Here is a 6521-nt window from a genome sequence, read left to right on the forward strand (position 1 = left end):
CCTCACCCCAGCAACTCTAATGTTTGTGCTACTTAGAGGCTCTCCTGGATTTTTGTGCTGAAAATTCCCCAATGTCTCTTTCCATGTATTATTTTCCCTTCTGGGATACTTTCCCAAGAACCCAATGATTCCACTGTCCTCCCTTGATTCCTTTGAGCCAGTGGGCAGGCCATCTATGCAAGACATGATGCCAATGTCATCTCTCTGGGGGGGGGGCAGCTCTTTTTTTTGCTTCTTGCCATTACTAGGGTTAGCTTGGAGGACAGTTTGGAGAACAGGAGAAAATATGAGATGATCATGGATTTAGAGCTCAAAAGGACCTTAACAATCTAGGAACCCAATCAAAATTTTAAATGCTTATGATACAATATAGATTTTTCCCCTGGTTCTGTTCACTTCCTTCTGAATCAGTCTGAAATTGTCTCCATCATTTCTTATGTTTCAGTAATATTCCCTTTATAATGCATATATGATGATTTGTCTAACTATTCCTCAATTTATGGATACTCCATAAATATTCATTTGTTGCCACCACAAAATGATCTGCTCTGAATATATTTGAATGCATGGCTAATTCCCTCTATTTTTATTATTATTTTTTCACTATATATGCTTAGCAATGGTATTGCTGTTCAGTGAGGGTACAGGTTCAGAGGGGGCATGGTTCTGTGTGTTTTAAATTGTTTTGGCCAGTGGAACTCCTCCCAGCATGCCTACTGGGTCCCTACTTTCTACTACCTTGAGTAGGATTGGTCTATATAAGGACCAATCCCATGTCTAGGAGGAAACTTTGAATTGGAGGAGATTCTTAGTAGTGGGGAGGTAGTTAATTGCAACTGGGGAAACTGGTTTTTCTTCCTTTAATAAAGTCAAAAATATAAAAAGTGTTTTTTCTTATTTTAATCATTTCACTTCCCAATTGCCTTCCAAAAAAGGGGAGACTAATAGTACATTAATTTACCAATTTTCCTGCAGCCCCTCTAACAATTCTCATCTTGTTTTTTATTTGTCAACTTCACCAATATACCAGCCTTTCCTGAGTGGTGTGTTTCTTTCTTTCTTTGTTTCTCTCCCTTTCCCCATCTTTCCCAGTTGATAAAATATAAGAAGAAAGGAATATCAAATATCTCATCCGCAATAAGCACCTAACCCTAAGTACATACCCTAGCTACTCCACAATTCCTCTCCTTTTTGATTTGTTTCCTTATGGTTAGGGAATACTATTTCCAGAGCAGAACCTCTATTAGGGGGACTTAATGGGTTAGATTCTATCCTCAATTTGATCCTTGTATGGCCTCATTTAACTGTAGTCTTTTATATTGAATTGGTACCTAGTTATAACGTAGTTTTTTTCTTAATGATAATAACAATGATAAAGACTTAATACCTGTTTGTGACTATTTTCTTTCTGTAACAGTATGATGACAAAAAACTTTGTAATTGTCTTCAGAGCCAGAACTAAGTGTATATACAAAAGGCTCCAAGAGAAACCTTATATTGACTCGATTTCCAAACTTTTTCATTTGTCAATAGAATGTGTCCCTATTGCTTATAGGATTACATCATTAACAGTATATCCATTACCCATTGGAATGCTACTTCTTTCAGTACAGATGCCTTCATTCTTTTTTATGTATTCCCACCATATGTTTTCCAGATATGGATACTCATTAAATATTTGTTGATTATTTTAATTCAGCTAAATGGAACAGCAAGGGATATGGAGGTAGAAACACCCGAGTTCAAATTTGTCTTTAGATAATCACTAGCTGTGTGACCCTGGGCAAAATCACAACCTCTTTTCTGCATTTCAATTTCCTCTGTTATAAAATATGGATGATTATAGAGCCTAGATTACCAGGTTTTGTGGGAATAAAATGAGATATTTGTAAAGTAATTTGCAAACTTTAAGACCCTATATCAATATTAACTATTTACAATTGCAATGACTATTATTCTAGGTCATGAATAGGTACCAACTCAATAGAAGGGCTTCAACTGAATGTGGTCTCATCAGGATCAAATAAGGGATGACATTCACAACCCACAAAACTGAATCCACAAAATCCATGAAACCACTGAGTAAAATAGCATAGAGAAATAAGAGAGGCCAGGCTTATCTTTATCCCTAGTTTTCAGCTTCCTTTTCTGCATTATCTTCTTCCATAAGACTGTAATCTCCTTGAGGTAAGGACTGTCTTTCTTTTTCAGTATTTGTATCCCTAGTTCTTAGCACAATATCTAACACATAGTAGGTATTTAATAAATGTTTATTGACTGTCTGAAAATGTGAAAATCTAGAGAGGAGAATATGAAGAAAAGAATCATTGATAACATCAAAGTGTTGGTAGAGGTCAAGAAGGATGAGAATGGAGAAAGGGATTTTAGATTTGGCAATTAAGTGATCGCTGGTAACTTTGAAGAGAGCATTTTCAGTTGGATGATGAGACTGGAAGATAGTCCATAGAGAAAACAGAAGAGGGTTAGAAGAAAGGGAAAAAGTAATGATTGCAGGGGATCTCAAGGAGTTTAGCCATAAAAGGCAGGGGATATATTAGATGATAGTCAGAATAGGTGGATCAAATCAGGGTTTTTTTTGAGGATGAGAGAGATGTGGAAATGTTTGTAGGCAGCGAGGAAGCAGGTAATAAACAGAGATAGTGAAGATTAGCAAGAGAGTGGGGATAACAGAGGGGAAAGTCTGCTGTAGAAGATGGAATGAAATGGAATCATTTGGGCATGTAGAGGAGTTGGCCTTGGCAAGGCAAGGAAAAGGGCCATCTCTTCATATGAGATAGGAGTGAGGGAGGAGATAATGGGGAAAAACGCCTGAGATGAGGAAGACTGAAGGAGAGAGAGCTTTCTGGGAATGGCTTCAGTGTTACAGTGACATATGTTGAGTTTCTCAGTCAAGAGCATGGTAGATGGAGAAGCCACTGGGGAGGATTGAGACATGGCAATGTTTGGACAAACTGCTGTATTGAATATGACAGTGAATTGCTTAGGGAAATGCAAATGGTTGCACTTTACTCCCCTCTGTGTCCTCTATAACTTAATGACATTGGCCTCCTTGTTCTTCCTCACATAAGGAACTTCATCTTCTAGTTGTGTATAGATGTAAACTATCCTGTCCTGATTGTGCTAGTTGTAGGGTGGCAGGTACTCCAAGAGTACTGAGATACCAAAGAAAGAAGGAAAGTCCACATTACCTTGGTTATATATGTGCATATTGATTAGGGTTTATTGGGTTAATTAGAGGAGTTTACTCACAAGATCAGACATGGCGGTAGGAGGATACTGTTATATTTAAATAGTGGGATGCCATAAACTGTTATATTTAAAATAGTTGAAGGCCTTAAATTGTTGTAGATAAAAAGAGTGAATGCTATAAATTGTAGTGATTAAAATAGTGGGTGAGTAAATTTGACTGCAGAAAATGTTTCACTATTTAATAAGTTTATTTCATATTTTGTAATTCTCTGATCTGAGAATGCCTGTGTTCTATGTTTTATCAACAATGCTTCTACCTCATGTGGGCACATTATTGTTAATGGACATCCCAATACTAAATCAATAGTTTTTGTTACTAATAAGGCTGTAGCAGCTATTCCTCTAAGACATGGTGGTGCTCCAGCTGCTACTGGGTCTAGTTGAGCAGAATAATAAGCAATTGGGTGCTGAGAAGGTCCCTAAGTCTGAGTATACACACCAGAAGCTACTCCTCTTCGCTCATGCACATACAAAGTAAATGGCTTGTAATCTCGGATGCGTAGAGCAGGGGCAGACATGATAGCCTTTTTTGATCTGATAGAGCTGACAAATGTTCAGGCTCTAATTTGAGGGGTTCAGGATCCAAATCCTTTGTTAATGCTATAAGGGGTTTAGTAATTTCCCCATAGCAAGGAATCCATTGTCTGCAAAACCCTGTTGCTCCTAAAATTGCTCTTAACTGTTTCTTAGTAGTAGGAGCACTTAAATTTTGAATATTCTCAATTCGTTTTGGAGAAATATAACCAGCACCTGCAGTCAAGATGAATCCCAAATATTCTACTTTTGGGAGACACCACTGAACTTTATCATTTGAGATTTTATGTCCTCTTTTGTGCAATTCCAAAAGAAGGTGTTTGCTATCTTCTTGACATGTTTTTGCGTCTGTTGAAGCCAAGAGTAGATCATCTACATATTTGATTAATTTACTATTTTTAAATGTTATATTGTCTGTGTCTTGGCTCAAAATTTGCTCAAATAAACTCGGACTTTCCACATAACCCTGTGGCAGCCAACTCCATGAATATTGTGAGCCCTTCCAGGTGAAAGCAAAAATATGCCTGGAATCCTCATGTATAGGTATGGAAAAGAAAGCTAAACACAAGTCTACTACTGTAAAGTATGTAGCTGTGCTCGGAATAGAGGAAATAATAGTATTTATGTTAGAAACTACAGAGTGTCTCTTTATAATGTGATTATTCATTGCCCTCAGATCCTGTACGAATCTATAGAGGTGCTTGTCATCGGGCAATGTCTGTGAGATTTAAAATGGTTGAGGTCTTAAACTGTAGTGGTTAAAATAGTGGAAGATATAAATTGTGATAGATATAAGAGAGGGTGAGTAAATTTGACCACAGAAATATGTTTCACTACAGTGTCTTGGGTTTTAAAATCAAATATAAGGTGGTCGCCAGGGAAATATTCCCAATTATTCAAATACCCAAGTCAATTGGGTTTTATAGAGATTTTAATTAACAATACCATGAGTAATCAAAGAAAGAGAGAGAGAGTAAGAAAGAAATAAGTATGAAGGGCCTCAAGCCAATATGGCGTAGACCTGAGTCTTAAAAGAGAAATCAGTCAGTTTTTTAACACTGACCACAAGGTCTGACTAAACAAGGATAATAGTGACACCAGGCCAGTGTCCTTCCTCAAAGAGTCTTCCAGCCAGAGATTGTTTCAAAGGCCCTCTCTCAAGAGCCTCCAGAGCTCCTACTCCAGAGGGACAGAGCCCCTCAGAGGAGCTCCTCAAGGAGCTCTCCTTCAGAATGAGATTTCCTCCAGGAGCACTTCTCCTCAAAGAGATCTATCTCCAAGGAAAGAGCCCTCAAGCATCAGTCCTCAAAGAAATGAGTCTCTCAGAATGAGATCCTCCAGAATGAGAATCAGAAATTGAGATCCTCTTGCTCTTCTCTGAGCTCTTATTTTTAAGGGCAAAATCTCCTCTGTCACCTCCCCTAAGTCCTTACATCTACCAACCACTGTAGATGTTTCTAAAGGACTGCCCATTTTGAATTCACAGCTGAGTAGTTTTAATCTCTTTAGTAATTCAGGAAAAAATGCTGCTGTGTCGACAAATTTCATTAAAAAAACCTCTGAATAAGTTATCACCCTTTTAGGTTTAAGTAGTTTACAAGTTGCCCCACCTTTATAGGTACTTAGTATCCCATTGTATCAATTCTAAAATAGTCATGACTCAAAGAACTTCCTGTCCCTTCCATAAGCATGGATCAAAGCACTTTCATTGTTCAGCAAGGAGCCCTCTGTCCCAAAGCAGTCTTAAGTAGGGTGGAGTAGGGATACTCCCAAGGCAAGGAGCCCCCACACTCAAGTAGAGTTCTCACTATCTTCTAGGGAATTTTTTAAAGTAGAAGATTCCCCAATGGGGAAAACCCCTAACATTCATAAGTCTGAGAAATTTTGAGGTTTACATGTCATAAGAATAATAGTTCTTAGACACCCAAATGGAGACTTAATAATGCTATCCTAAATAATGAGTGATTCAAAGAAGAAATCATAGAAATAATTAATATTGATGTAAGATTAAAAAGTAGTGATAAAAACATTCCATATTTTCTGGGAAATACCTTAAGTAGCCCTTGGGGAAAAACCATATCCATACAAATATACTTTAACAAAATAGGGATAAAAGAATCAATAAGCTGAATATGCATTTAGAAATTAGAAACCCAACTAATCAAAAACATAAAATAAGCATGAAAGTTATTAAAATTAGAAGCAAATAGATAAATTAATAAGGAAAGAGCCATAGAAATGATCAATAAAAGGTGATTCTTTGCCAATACTAATAAAATAGACAAATCTTTAGGTAATCTGAATAAAAAGAAAGGAGCAGAAACTAGAAACTCAATGTGATAAAAGAGCAAATGTGGATGATGAAGTAACAAAACCAGGAGAAATAAAAGCAATAAACAGAGGACACATGCACAATTGTATGCTAAACAAAAAGAATGAAAAGACAGAAAACAGTCCTTGCTTTCAAGGAGCTCATACTCTCATTGGGAAGATAATGTATAAACAACTCTGTACATACATTAATGTAGAGCTTAAATAAGAAATAATCAAAAAAGGGAAGTAACTACAATTAGGAGGAATTAGAAAAAGCTTCATGTAGAAGATGGGATTTTACCTGGGACTTTTGGGTTGCCAGAAGGGAGAGACCAGGAGAGAGAGAGCAATCCAAGCATGGAAATCAATCAGAAAAAAATGCTTTGAGGTCGATCAAAGAGTCC

Source organism: Monodelphis domestica, chromosome 1 (assembly GCF_027887165.1).
Source record: "Monodelphis domestica isolate mMonDom1 chromosome 1, mMonDom1.pri, whole genome shotgun sequence".
NCBI classification, from domain to species: domain Eukaryota; kingdom Metazoa; phylum Chordata; class Mammalia; order Didelphimorphia; family Didelphidae; genus Monodelphis; species Monodelphis domestica.